This window comes from Cricetulus griseus (genome assembly GCF_003668045.3).
Source record: "Cricetulus griseus strain 17A/GY chromosome 1 unlocalized genomic scaffold, alternate assembly CriGri-PICRH-1.0 chr1_0, whole genome shotgun sequence".
Taxonomy (NCBI): domain Eukaryota; kingdom Metazoa; phylum Chordata; class Mammalia; order Rodentia; family Cricetidae; genus Cricetulus; species Cricetulus griseus.
Window position 1 is genome coordinate 226,015,350 of NW_023276806.1, and position 13,267 is coordinate 226,028,616.

The 13,267-nt window shown below is 42.1% G+C and overlaps 1 protein-coding gene across 7 annotated transcripts in view; it reads left to right on the top strand.

The window, feature by feature from the left end:
- The window catches only part of Tpk1 (thiamin pyrophosphokinase 1), a 336,395-nt gene that overhangs the window by 274,481 nt on the left and 48,647 nt on the right, over positions 1-13,267 (top strand). The gene's annotated exons all lie outside the window — the stretch shown is intronic.

Below are 13,267 nucleotides of genomic sequence, written 5' to 3' on the forward strand. Positions count from 1 at the left end.
AGCTGTGCATTCAAATATTAATTTCTGTAATCTGTTTTTATCGTGTTGCTATGTTCAAACCTGATGACCTAGTTTCATGCCACTTTTAATAAGGGATGCAATTTAAACAACTAATGTGTCTCTTCAGACATTGAAGAATTATCCTGTTGCCTCTCTGCCTGCTTCCCATATCTCTGTGCATGTCTCAGAACTTGGCACTGTTGATGGAAGGATTACAGATAGAATTCAAATGTGGCCTCAGGTTACTGTGTACTTATAGGGCTACCACCTCCAGCTGCTTACTTGAAGAAGTGTACCTATTAATCATTGAAATTCTGGATCTTCAAGAACTTCTGGGGTGAAATATTGTCACAACCATTGCTACATTTCTGGTGATTAACTTACTTTCTTAATAACTCTGTGAAATGTTTCTCTAATCAATGCATATGAGCTGTCATCAAAAGTAGAATTCCTAATTCTGAGCCCAAACAGTTGGAGGCCAACCAAATCAGGACCTTTAATAAGGTTTATGAGGAAAAACCATCCGTCATTCATTCTCTCTCCGTAGCTCTGAATATATTACTGAAAATTTTGATCAAAGTTTTTGTACTAAAAATTACCCTTTTAAGAAATTTGAATAGTGTACATATTAGTCCATAGTATTATCCAATCAAAATCTGATTTGTAACAGTGAATCATCTAATATATTCAGACTTTTAATCCTGTTAACAACTTCAGAATTGGCTGATAATTACTATAGAATTAGAGGCTTTAATTTGTACATTGGTAATGTGTTTCCAATCACCAGCCAATGTAACAACAATAATAAATTACACTTCTGTCTTCGCTGAGATTGTGATAGACAGCTGAAGAATAGAATATCAAACTTTCCCCTGAGTGTCAGGATCACATGAAGTTTCTGAAGATTCATTGCCATGCTTACTTAGCACCATGCTAGTCAAGGCCCATTTGTGGCTGTAGGTAATTTACCCTGTGTCTAAGAGAGCCTCCTCAGTGTCATCGTTCCTGCCAGCAATGGTTCTTGAGAGCCAGACAAACATAAAATCCGAATACTTGGCCAGGTGGATTTTCCCACATTTACAGTAGGTGTCCACTACCTACATGGCCAAACAGGCCTCCAGAAGACAACTCTAGCACCCTAGAATATCCCTTCTGATGTGTTTTTCAATATGCACAGTGGGAGTAAATAGGTTACCAAAGGGTTTTTTTTTTTAACATTTTCTTACATTGTAAAATAGTTTGCTCCACAACTTTCCCTAGAGCCTTAAAGCTTAAAGGTAACAAAGTGTTCTTTAAAGTAAGTGCAACACAAATGCTGTTGTTAACAAAGTAAGTTCCTGACAGGGACCATACTTTTCTAGCTATATGACCTCTGTTTGGATTTTTTCTGCAAGAAAAGTTGGCTAACAAGTATTACAAGAGTATACACCAAGAAAGTACTCAGTACTTGAAGGTCAGATACTCTCTGAGTGCTTTCTGTGAATTGCTTCAGTCCACAATGTCGTGACCTCTTTTTCATGATTAGAAATGAGATGATGAGATTATTTATTACCTGATGCTATCTATGATTTGGATATGAAATGGCACCAAAAGCTCAAGTTGAATGCTGAGTTCTGGTTGGTGACACTATAAAGAGGTGATTGTGCCGCAAGAGAACTTATAACTTCACATACAAACTAACCCACTGGTTAGCTCATAAGTCAATGGCCTATAAGTAGGCAGGCCCAGTCAGGGGATCTAAGGCTCTCATTGGATTATACTTCTAATGTCTGTGGTTTCCCTCTCTCATCTCCCCCCCCTCATTCTTTCCTTCCTTCGTTATTGCCATGAGATACACCTCCTTTGCCAAACCTTCTTCCCATCTCAGGCTCAAGCCATAAACCTACTCACTATGAACTAAAAGCTTTGATCTCAGGAGCCAACAACCAACTTCTCCTTCAAGTGATTTTTCTCACGTAAATTGTCATAGTAGTAGAGATTTAATTAACATACCCAGGGTCACCAAGACTTAAGTGACACAGTGGAGCTTGGATTTTCTTTCTGGCCATCTAACTCCAAAGTCCGTGCTCTTACCATGTATAGCATCCCCTGTCTAAAGTAAAGAATAAAAATGCTCACCAGCATTTTCTTTTTCTTTTTTTTTCTTTCTTTTTAATGTACATGAAGAGGATTTGGATTAGCTAAGACTGTCTTTTCTTAGTTTTTAATGGTTTATTTTATTTTATGTGCATTGGTGTATTGGCTGTATATGTGTCTGTATAAGGGTGTTAGGTCCCTTGGAACTGGATTTACAGACAGTTGTGAGCTGTTGTTGGTTGCTGATAATTGAACCTGGGTCTTCTGGAAATACAGCCAGTGGTCTTTACCCCTGAGCTGTCTCTCCAACCCCTAGCTATGACTCTCTAACAAATTAGCCCTTAGGTAAAAGATTTAGTCTTACATACCTTTGCTTTTCCCTACCTCCTTTTTTGTTTTTGGCTTTTATTTTAAAAGTCTTTTCTCATTTTACATACTAATCCCAGTTCCCACTCCCTCCCCTCCTCTTGCCCCCCTGACCCCCATCCACTCCTCAAAGAGGGTAACACTTCCCACAGGAAGTCAATGAAGTATGATACATCACTTTGAGGCAAGACCAAGGCCCTCTCCCCCATATCTAAGCTGAGCAAGGTATCCCTGTACAGAGAATGGGCTCCAAAAAGTCAGTTTAAACACTAGGGATAAATCCTCATCCCACTGCTAGTAACCCCATAAACTTCACAAGCCACACAACTGTCACCCACATTCACAGGGCCTAGTTTGGTCCCATGCAGGTTCCCCAGTTGTCAGTCCAGAGTCATTGAGATCCCACTAGCTTAAGTCAGCCATTTCTGTGGGTTTCCCCATCATGGTCTTTACACCTTTGCTCATATTATTGCTCCTCCCTCTCTTTGGCTGGATGCTGGGAGGTCAGCCCAGTGCTTAGCTATGGATCTCTGTGATGGGGAATGTCCTTCTGTGTATGTTTATCCTATTGGTTGTTGAATAAAGTACTGTTGGCCAATGAAGAAGCAAGTTAAAAGGGCCTAGCAATCAAGAAGGATTCTGGGAAATGTAGTAAAGAACTGCTGTGATCCAGGCAGGAAGTGACATAGCCGGCAGACTCAGAATATAAGCAGGGACAAGAAGGAAATCGTTCTCTTCCTCTTCCTCCTGCTCTCTTCTCTACAGAGCCACCATGTGATCCTGGGAAGAGGACACCAGAAAAAGGCATCCTCGATAAGTCTTATAAAATATATAGATTTATGATAATTAAGACTGAGCTAGAATATAAGAAATCCTAGTCAATTGGCCAACAGCACTGTAAATAATATAAATCTCTCTGTCTTATTTGGGGCCCTAAAGCTGCGAGCGGAACTAGGGTGGCTGGCGGAAAGCACCCATGTGGGCAACAGGGGTCAGGCGGCTTTGGCGGAAAGATTTATCGTTACATCTCTGCATCTGCTTTTATCAGTTACTGGATGAAGGCTCTATGATGATAAATCAGGTAATCATCAATCTGATTACAGGGTAAGGTCAGTGCATGAACCCTCTCCACTGATGCTTAGGGTCTTAGCGGGGTCATACTTGTGGATTCCTGGACTTTCCCTCAGGCCAGGTTTCCAGATACCCCCATAATGGCTTTCTCAATCAAGACACCTTGGTCTCCCCCTCTCTGTCCTTCCCCCATCTCAACCACCGTGTTCCCTCATGTTCTCCCCCCCCCATTCTCCCCTCACCTCCACTTCCACCTCCTCCCCCCATGCTCCAAATTTCCTCAAGAGATCTTGTCCATTTCCCCTTCCCAGGGGGATCCATATATGTCTTTGTTAAGGTTATACTTGTTACCTAGCTTCTCTGGGGTTGTGGACTATAGGCTGGTTATTCTTTGCCTTATGTCTAATATCCACTTATGAGTAAGTACATACCCCATTGTCTTTCTGGGTCTAGTTACCTCACTCAGGATGCTTTTTTTTCTAGTTCCCTCCATGTGCCTGCAAATTTCAAGATGTCATTGTGTTTTACCACTGAGTAGTACTCCATTGTGTAAATGCATCACATTTTTTTTTATCCATTCTTCAGTTGAGGGGCATCTAGGTTGTTTCCAGGTTCTGTCTATTATGAATAATGCTGCTATGAGCACAGTTGAGCAAATGTCCTTATGATATGAGTTTGCCTCCTTTGGTTATATGCCTAAGAGTGGTATTGCTGGGTTTGAGGTAGATTGATTCCCAATTTTCTGAGAAACTGCCATGCTGATTTACAAAGTGGCTGTAAAAGTTTGCACTCCCACCAGCAGTGGAGGGGTGTTCCTCTTTCTCCACATTCTCTCCAGCATAAGCTGTCATCAGTGTTTTTGATCTTTGCCATTCCGACAGGTGTAAGATGATCTTTCAGAGTCATTTTGATTTGCATTTCCCTGATGGCTGAGGATGTTGAGGGTGTCCTTAAGTGTCTTTTGGCCATTTGAGATTCTTCTGATGAGAAGTCTCTGTTTAAATCTGTACCCATTTTTTAATTGGATTATTTGGTATTGATGTCTAGTTTCTTGAGTTTTTTATATTTTGAAGATCATCCCTCTGCCCAATGTGAAGTTGATGAAGGTCTTTTCCCACTCTTGAATAAGTATTTATAAAGTAAATTCAGCTAAGACAGCATGGTTCTCAAACCTAGGTGGAAAGTGCAGTCACCTGGGCTCTGTAATGTATATCTATAAAAAGACCTGGGGCCACATCAGAAGTCAGTTAAATTAGTGGTCTTAGGGATGAGTTGATTTCAGAGCTGCCTGGGAGCTTCCTCTGCAGCTGAGGTGGGAGGCTGTGCAGCTAAAGCCAAACTGCCCTGAGTTCACATGTATGCTCACACAGGGCACACATGACACAGGAGCACTGAATCACCCCAAGCCTCCAGTAACAGGATCACTGAGTAATCTTCATCCTTTAATATCTTCATCCAGATACTTTCCAGAACCAAACTATGTGCCAGAAATTTTCAAATGGATCCTTGTAATGTTTTACAAGCCTGGGGTGTCCTGTGCATCTGACCCCTAGCTTAATGCCTTGTTTATGGTATAAAAAGTGGTAAGGGCTGTTTGCTTGGGAAGCCAACAGACTTAGGCTCAGGCCTGGAAGTAGATGTCTCCGTTAGAGGGAGAGCATCTGCTTGTGTTAATGAGCTTGAGCGTTGAAGAAAATTGGCCCTTGTTTCTCTCCATTTCAGAGTATGTCCCATGCAAGTCCTCTGTAGACTTTGACAGAGCTGAGTGATAGTGTCCAGTAAGGAACTCAGCCCGGCAAATATGTCCCATGCAAGCCCTCTGTAGACTTTGACAGAGCTGAGTGATAGTGCCCAGTGAGGAACTCAGCCCGGCAATATAAACAACAAACGTGATAATGATTTTCTTGCCCATCACGGAATTATTACTTGCCAAGGAGTGGGCAAGTTGATTAGCTCTTTTCTGTGATTACATGCAGGTGCAATTATGTTTCCATCTACTATGATTAAATGCATTCACTTGTTTTCTAGAAAACAAAACAGATTATATCTCAAGTGATTTTTCATTTTAGGAAACAGGTGATCATTTAGGGGCATAAATCTGCCCCTGTCCCCCTAAATACATACTGCTCTCAAATTTTGATGTCTCATGATGTTTTTAAAATCATGATTGTTTTATTCTGGTAAATTCATTGTCATGTTGAGTGATCTTTTTAAAGTTAAAATTAAAATGTATATGGTTGCTAACTCCATATTTTATTTTCCCCTTCCCAGAATACAATTATTTTTTTTTTACATAAGTATGCCTATCCTGTAGATAGGTTTCCTAACCCTACCTCTTAGAATTGTGTTACAGTGTGCAATGTCAGGATCTTTGGATTCAGGAGGATAGATATTGCCTACAGGATCACAAATTGAGGAAAATTATAGCTGTTTGCTTCCATGTGTAGTCTACAGTGAGCCTTCTTGTAGCCGGAAGGCAAAAGGTTGAATTCTTTCTTGGTCAGAAGCACCATACCCTCACCACATAACTACTGGCTATGAATGCATAGGATACTGTGTATTGAATCTAAAGAGTTCATTGGAAATTTCTCAATTGAAATATGGCAAGAATGATGATGTAGTAGTCATGTAGAACGATTCACTGTCCCCATCTGAAGGCATCTTTACGGTGTGCACTCAAATCTGACACGAAGCAGGGAGAAACAGCGTTGCACTGACAACTTGTGAGTTTCCTGATCTATGCTATGGTGTGCGGGTCTTTGAGAGCACTGAGTCCTTGTCAGATTCTTTTCAGCAACTCAACCCCTAGGTAATTGAAAAGTGGAATGTCTGTGGTCAGCTTGAGGTACTGCAGATCAGAATTGATAACATTACAGCCTTCCTGTCTTTCTTTCCAAAGTACCACTCAGCTTTCTCATCATCCTCGAACCTCAATGTTCCTGGATGGGGAGCATCTGTCTCTGCATTGTCCCCTGCTCTTGATTTCTGCACTGTGCTTCTCTGGATTGTGTGGACAGTGAGCATGAGAGGCTGCTTGAAGCAGTAAGCTCTAAGGAGGGGGTAGAAAGAGGGCATCTCAAGTCTTCCCTGTCGGCTTTTTCGAGGAAGTGGCTCAGACAAAGGTCAAGAGAAATTAACTGTCTCCCATGGTCTGGGTGACTGTCAGCTACAAAAGTTCAGCAAAGCATCTTGTTCAGTGCAGAGCACAAATAGAGGACAAAGACTTGCGATTCATTCTTCTTAGTAGTGCACCTGGAGTGAGAATGCCCTTCACTGAGCAGCCTTTGACTCAATGGTCATAATGAGTCACTGTTAGTTTTGCGTGCATGTAAATGATTTGCCTAAAAAGAAGAGCTAGTCCAAAGAACATAGTGGCAAATGTCTACTCAACTATGACATAATTTGTTGGCTTGAGTTTTTGTAGAACAAGAAAAAGTCAAGTATGTGGAGAAAGATAACACACTTGTTCTATGGAGCTGTTGATGCTAATTTTTCCTTCTTTATGACCATTAGTGACCTCTGCAAAAAATGTTAAATAGTCTATCAGTACGAAATGAAATAAAAATACAGGTTTTGAAGCTAGAAGCACTGACCTTTCTTTTTCCTCAATGCTTGGGCCAGCATGCTGCTCTTCAGCTGGCTTCCCACCTCTACCCCTCCTCTTAGCATCACAAACCTGATGACAACAACTCTGTCTTTAACCCTCAACCATCACCTTCAGGAGACATGAAACTTGCCTCTCTGTAGAGTGTCACTTAGCTATCTGGGCCCGAAAGTGCAAATTAAATGCCATAGAATTTGTTCATTTGGTACAGTGTGATCAAGTATCCACAGTAATGCTTCATTATCTTTCATTCTGTCAGTGAAACTTTTTTCCAACCTTGGGAACCAACGTCAAACTACCCTTGACAACAGACTGAAAGAGATACTGACAGAATAAATAGAATCGTTTCAGCAACCCAGCGTTTGTAGGACACAGTACATTCTAAGGAGATGTTTAATTACATTGCAGACTAGAGTTGTGTCCTGCAGTTGTAAAAGAGGGCTGCCACTGCACAGTGATGTCTGCTCTCAGAAGAGATGTGGTTTTCATAGAGTACAGCATGATGCTTAGTTGAACCAGACAGGGATGGCAAGAGTATGAGCCGAGGATCATTGCTGGGCCTGTAGTGCCATCTACAGAATGCACTGAACAATAGATACCAGCTCTTGTGTGCTCTTCAAGTCACATTGCCCCAAAGAGTTCAGATGTGTCTGTGTTTAGAGTTCCCTGTGCTTGCAATAAGACTTCATTGCTTTGTTTAAATAACTTCATTGCTTTGCTTAAGTGTGTGTGTGCGTGTGTGTGTTTGCAATAATGTTGGGTTTTCATGTTTAAATATCTGCTAATTAGACTCCTAAAGGAATGAGTATTGCCTTACATTTTGTTCTGCATTAAGTTGATTACCTAGTATTTCAAGACTTTATTTGATGCCTGAGTCCGGCCTGTATCAGTCCCATGCTATGGAAGCCATCTATTCCTGACTGATGTTTTGGGGGCTGCAATCAGAGCCAGCTGAACAACCCCAGGTCTATCCCTGAGTGGGAGAGTGTGGACCGGGAAACTCCTAGTTATACAATGGCAATGGAGACCAGACACAGACCTCAGGAGGGCTTTCAGCCCATGCTGGAGACTGGAGTCCATGGTTTATTCAAACATCCTCTTAAATAGCTTTCCAACAGTGGGGTGGTCACAAAAGACATTTACTATCACATCTACCATCACATATTTCCTTTAATCCTAGAGGCACCCCTAAAACTGCTCATCGTCACCAGCCTCTCACCGGTCCCTAGACACAAATAGAAGCCCTCAGAATAGGTGTGAGCCTACCCAGGGCCTAGGTCTGTTGTTATGCAAACTAGGAGACATTCTCCACTGAGTCCAAGCCATCTGGTGATAACCAGCCAACATCTAATAGACAATGTGAGATTGGAGCTCTTGGGATAGAACTTGAGGCCTGCATCTGAAATACCATAATTGATATTTTTGGGCCCCAACAATTTGATAGCCCTTTTGAGGAATAGCATTTGACCTCCTGGTTACTTGAAACAAATAGCCTTACACTGTTACACAGTCTACCAGTGTGCTTGTCCTTTATAGAACAACTTCACATTTCTAAAAAAAAAAAAAAAAAAACCTTCTCACTAGCAACTCCAATTTGAAACTCATAGTGGCATGTATATTTAATGTTCTTTTATGTTTATGAGTCTCTCTGAGGGCTTGGAGACAAAAAAAAAAAAAGTGCCTCAGAGCCAAGAAACTCAAACCCAGTGGATGGCTCTTTTCTACAAAGCTAGTTGTGTGGATGACTGCAGTCTTGTAGATTGAGTGCTGAGTTGGCATATCAGTTTCAGCCAACAGAGTGTGGTAACAGGGTTGTCAATCACACTCCTTTCCCTCCTCTGTGGCAGACATCATATCCACATGCTATACCGTGGGCATTCTGCCGCCATGCTGCACAAAAGATGCCAAATCCTGGATCTGCCTCCAGAGGGCTCAGCATCTAGTAGAGGAGGAGCTGGGGCCAATTGGTACTTTACTAGGCAAGCACAGGATGAAGTGATAAATGAGGTGATGGGGAGGAAGTGCTGAAGTCATCAATGAAAAGAAAGCCTCGCCTCATTCGTTCCTGAGGGGAAAAAGGCTGGAGAAAAATTTTGCATTACTAAGCCTTCATTACTTTTCCAAAATATCCTGCAGCATGCTTACTAATGCATTAGGAAATTCTCCTGAATAAATATCACATTCAAAAGTATGTGAGCAAAGAATGCTTTCTAAATTTTTTTCTGCATACTTCATTTTGCATATTACCACCAAGAAATTATATATATATATGTATATATATACATATATATATTTAGATATATTTATAGAATTGATGTTCCATAAAACTCATTATCCTGTTACATAATCATGCTTTACTCTGGGTGAAAGTATTAACCCATTTTCATTGCTATAAAATATCTTTAAATGGAGTCTAGTTTTATAAAATATCTTTGGTAAATGCATTTGACAACCTATCAACATAATGTTTACAAAAATAATTTTAAATTATACAGTTGTAAAAAACAATTCAAGTTGTACCTTGAACATAGACATTGCAGTTCTTTGCAAATTGGCTTGACCATTGGTGGCCATTTTGTGGTTTTTCCCTAAGAAAATCTGCTTGCCAAAGATCCAAATCATATGGGATAACTTTTCCTCAAGACAAGGAACTTTTTGAAATCCAAGCTCAGGGAAGCAGTCAGAGTGGTTATGTGTGCTGTTTCGTCTTTTTCCCTTGGGAAAAGAGAAATCCTTTTCATATGTGAGTAAGATGGCAGACATGATTAAGGAAAAAGGCAGCCTGCAGGGGAAGTCACTGTCATTTGAGATGACTTCATGGTTTAACTTTGAGTTAAGCTGGACCATATCAGTAGATGAATACAAGAAAGAGAAAATGGGCATCCCTGGCAGGAATGAGTATGTGAGCAACTTTGCAACCCACCTTTGCCTTCTACTTGAAACACCCTGAAACCTAATTATCACACTGTCTGGCTAAGGACAAACCTACCATACACCCCAGCAACGGCCATGTTGGTGCCATTTTTGTGACAGTCTTGAGGAGGACAGAGTCTCAGCATTCTTCATAGGAAGGCCCTGGTCTGAGTGTAGGGCAGAACAAGTGAGGAAACTAGGCATAGCATTTACCAGTCTTCACCAAGTTTTCAGTTGCTTGGGGGTTTTGTCAACCAAGGTACAAACAGCAACTATTCATTTTACCTGAAGAACAAAAGAAATGCAGTTGTTTCATTCAGTATAGCCTGATAGCCAATCTCCCTTTTCTCTTCCCCATACCCTCAGCTTCATGAGCTTACTTAAAACTCTAAAATTGCAAGCATGAAAAGCAACAAGATGTTGCTTTAACAGAAGCAGACACCCACAGCTAAACACTGAGCTGAACTCCTGGAATCCAGTTGTAGAGAAGGAGGAGGTATGAGCAAAGGGGTCCAGACCAGGCTGGGAAAACCCACAGAAACAGCTGACCTGAACAAGGAAGAGCTCATGGACCCCAGACTGATAGCTGGGAAGCCAGCGTAGTACCTAACCAGGCCCCCTGGAAATGGGTGTCACTTAGGAGGCCTGGGCAGTCTATAGGGCCCCTGGTAATAGAATGGCTTTTATACCTAGTATACGAATGGACATTGGGAGCCCATTTCCCAGAGAAGGATACTCTCCCAGCCTAGATACACAGGGAGGGCCTAGGCCCTGCTCCAAATGATGTGACAGACTTTGATGATTCCCCCATAGAAGGCCTCACCCTTTCTATGGAGCAGAGGAGGTCTGTGAGGGGCATGGGAGAATGGGAGGGGGAGGGAACTGTAATTGATATATAAAATAAGATTGGTTCTAATTTAAATTTTAAAGGGTGGGGGGAGAGATGTTGCTTTAAAGCCAAAACCTTTCTGGCTGTGTTAACACAATCCAGTAAGGTCAGCTTAAATGACCTTGGCATCAGTTAACTATTCTGCTTGCTTCCATGGGACATGAAATACATAACAGCCTCTTCAAATTAAAGATTGGAAAACAAAGTTAAAGAATTTAAGAGCCGTAAGCCGTGTTCTATAGAAGAGAAGACAAGTGAGCAGATTAAACGTATAATGGAGGTTAACAGAGATCAACTCCGTGTACAGCCAATCAGGTGTGAATCTTCCTGGGGATGCACATTTGCCCATATGTGAAAAAGGGAAGCATCCCAAAAAGAAGCAAAATGGAAGCTTGTTAGTTCCCTGTTGATAGCTGCCGTCAGTGTTGTTATAGCCCTCAACAAGTGGCAATTATAAGTGAATATGTACGAGGTTTGAGAGATGATTAACTAATGAAAGGACACTATATAGTGGGAAATTACCAATACAGAGCCAAGTAGAAATATAAGGGTATTTAATAGGGAAAAGCGAAAAAAAACAGAGCGACCTAGCCAGCCGGTGTGGCAGCAGTCTGTACAGCAAGCGAAAAGGAAAACTGAAAGTGAAACCCAGCCACCTGAACCTCTCACTCTACGTCACCCTGACCACGCCCTCGAAGGCGTGGTTAGGCACACCTGTAGCCAGCCCCTAAGCAGGTGTGGCTACAGGTTCCCCTACAACACTAATAGCCTATTTAATAACTGTGTCCATTACCAGAGTCCTAGTAATTAGTTCTCCCCTAGGGCCTAGGGCATATCTAGGAGCAAGTTTGTAGCCTCAGTAAATGTACCAGGTGTGGGCTCCATCTCTCAAAGTTTCTCGGAGAAACTTCTTGTTGAAGCAAATAGCTTCCAACAGAGAGATGCTCGACTGAACTGTCAAGATGCAAAGAGCAAGACTGTTGTGTGTTTGGCCGGAAATGGTACATCTGTTACAACATCCCCACCTCCTAAGACTCAAGAATCCTTGTGGAAGGGCGGGCAGAAAGTATGTAAAACAACAGAGGTGATAGCTGGCACAAGGAAGCAGTGTTTTCTGAACACAATAGGACAGTTGCACATATGAATTCACAAGAGTTGTGACAGCATGTACAAGACCTGCACGGGCTCAGAACAGACAAAACCCCCAGAATGTAGGAGGAAGTGAGCACACTGGCTGAGGAGCCATTAGTAGTTCAGAACTCCCTTCTATAGGAGAGGAGGCATTCCTTTAGAGTATGACCCCCGATGGTGCTAACATGTCCCAGTGGGTGGTCACACACCAGCGAGTACTTATGCAGCATTAATGGGGCTCTGTTGGGTCTCAGCCCCCACGGGGTCTCTGTGAGTTGCTTGTCAGCCAATAACCACAGGTGCATCCTGTTTTCTAGTCCTGGCTTACAGTTCGGCTTTGCTCCACTGGCATCAACACCTGGGGTTTTTCTACTGTGCTGTCAGTCTGTACATAAAGCTGCTCCCTGTTACGATAAATCTTTCTGCCAAAAGCTGCCTGAGCCCCACCGCCACGTGTGAGCTTTTCGCCAGCTGCCTGCCGGAGTTAGGCCCAAATGAATATACAAAAACTTGTATTAGGTTCAGAGTTGCTTGGCCAATGACTAGGATTCCTCATCTGTTAGCTCAGTCTTAATTATCATAAATCTATATATTTTATAAGACTTATCGGATGCCTTATTGGTGTCCCTCCTTGCCGGTGGATCACATTGTGCCACTGGAGGAGGCGAATGGGAAAAAAGGGATGTTTCCTGTTTCTCCTTCTTTAAATGAGTCTCCTTGCTATGTCACTACCTGCCTGGATCACCACGTCTCTACTACATTTCCCAGAATCCTCTTTGACTCCTAGTCCCGTCTAACTTGCTGTCTCATTGGCCAAACAGTATTTTATTCAATAATCAATAAGACAAACATACACAGAAGTACTTTCCCCATCAGCTCCCTCCTTGCAATAAAGACACACACATATTCTCTTAGCACAAACGACCGGATGTCTTGTCTTTCATTTAAATCTCCAGGCTTTCACCAGATACATTAGAGTTGCTTGTGGCTCAGGTGCCATAGGGCTGAGTGAGTTTAAAAGACAAAGTGAGGACTGTCTTAGTTAGGGTTTCTACTGCTGTGATAAAACACCACAACCCAAAAAGCAAATTGAAGAGGAAAGGGTTTATTTGGCTCATACTTTTATAGCCCACCATTGAAGGAAGTCATGACAGGAACTGAAACAGGCCCAGAACCTAGAGACAGAAGCAATGGGGGGGAAAGATGCAGGAGGAGAG